The sequence below is a fragment of the Macaca fascicularis genome, chromosome 1 (assembly GCF_037993035.2).
Source record: "Macaca fascicularis isolate 582-1 chromosome 1, T2T-MFA8v1.1".
In the NCBI taxonomy this organism is placed as follows: domain Eukaryota; kingdom Metazoa; phylum Chordata; class Mammalia; order Primates; family Cercopithecidae; genus Macaca; species Macaca fascicularis.
Genome location: NC_088375.1, coordinates 141,423,689 through 141,425,142, shown reverse-complemented (window position 1 = coordinate 141,425,142; position 1,454 = coordinate 141,423,689). Strand labels below are relative to the sequence as shown.

Sequence of the window (1,454 nt, the reverse complement as noted above, 5' to 3'; positions counted from 1 at the left end):
CGTCGTCAACTTCCGATGGCTGGCCACTAGGCTTCTCATCTTCAAGGCTCTTGTCTCCTTTGCAAAACTTCTCGAGCCACCACTGCACTATACGTTCATTCGTTAGCAGTTCCTGGGCCAAATGCGTTGTTGATGTTGCAAGTTGTCTCCCCTGCTTTATGACCCATTTTGAACTCCAATAAGAAAATTGCGCGAATTTGCTTTTTGTCCAACGTCATTTACATAGTCTAAAATAAATGTAAAATAAACAGCAAGTAATAAGTCATTACCAAAAAACAAAAGCAAGAAATGTACATTAAAATCATGTATAACATAACCACATTTATTTAAGAAAGTATTCCAATATCAAACAGCAAATTTCAACAATGCAAAAACCGCAATTACATTTGCACCAGCCTAATAAAACTGGAACAATACAGAGAAGATTAGCATGGCCCCTGCACAAGAATGACATGCATATTCAGAAAGCATTTCATATTTTTCCATTAAAACTTCTTTCACCTCGGCCAGGCGTGGTGGCTCACACCTGAAATCCCAGCACTTTGTGAGGCTGAGGCAGGCGGATCATGAGGCCAGGAGATCAAGACCATCCTGGCTAACACAGTGAAACCCCGTCTCTACTAAAAACACAAAAAAATTAGCCAGGCATGGTGGCAGGCACCTGTAGTCCCAGCAACAGGCTGAGGCAGGAGGATGGCGTGAACCCAGGAGGGAGGGCTTGCAGTGCGCTGAGATCGTGCCACTGTACTGCAGCCTGGGCGACAGAGTGAGACTCCGTCTTGAAAAAACAAAACAAAACAAACAAAAAACTTCTTTCACCTCAAAAAACCCTTATACACAAATGATCATAGCAACATTGTTCATAATAGCCAAAAAGTGGAAACAACCCAAATGTCCATCAACAGATGAATGCATTTAAAAATATGGTTATTTATACAATATAATCTTATTCAGCCATAAAAAGGAGTAAAGTATTGATACATGCTACAGCACATATTGAAAACATCATGCTTATTGAAAGAAGCCAGTCACAGAAGACCATGTTTTGTATGGCTACATTTAGATGAAATGATCAGAATAGGCAAATCCATAAAGACTTAAAGTAGATTAGGAAATGGGGGAGGGGATATAGGGAGGGACTGGGCTTTTGTTTTGTTTTGTTTTGTTTTGTTTTTAGACAGTCTTGCTCTGTTGCCCAGGCTGGAGTCCAGTGGCGCGATCTCTGCTCACCGCAACCTCCACCTCCCAGGCTCAAGTTAGCCTCGCCAGTAGCTGAGACTACAGGCATGTGTCACTATGCCCAGCTAATTTTTATATTGTTAGTAGAGACAGGGTTTCACCATGTTGGCCAGGCTGGTCTCGACCTCCTGACCTTAAGCGATCTTCCTGCCTTGGCCTCCCAAATTGCTGGGATTACAGGCATGAGCCATGGCGCCCAGCCGGGTATGGAACTT

The 1,454-nt window shown here is 42.9% G+C and overlaps 1 non-coding gene across 1 annotated transcript; it reads left to right on the top strand.

The window, feature by feature from the left end:
- Positions 1-375: 375 nt before the first annotated feature.
- Positions 376-482, top strand: LOC123570868 (U6 spliceosomal RNA). Its single transcript, XR_006695087.2, has one exon. It is a non-coding gene; the product is annotated as a U6 spliceosomal RNA (small nuclear RNA).
- Positions 483-1,454: the final 972 nt, after the last annotated feature.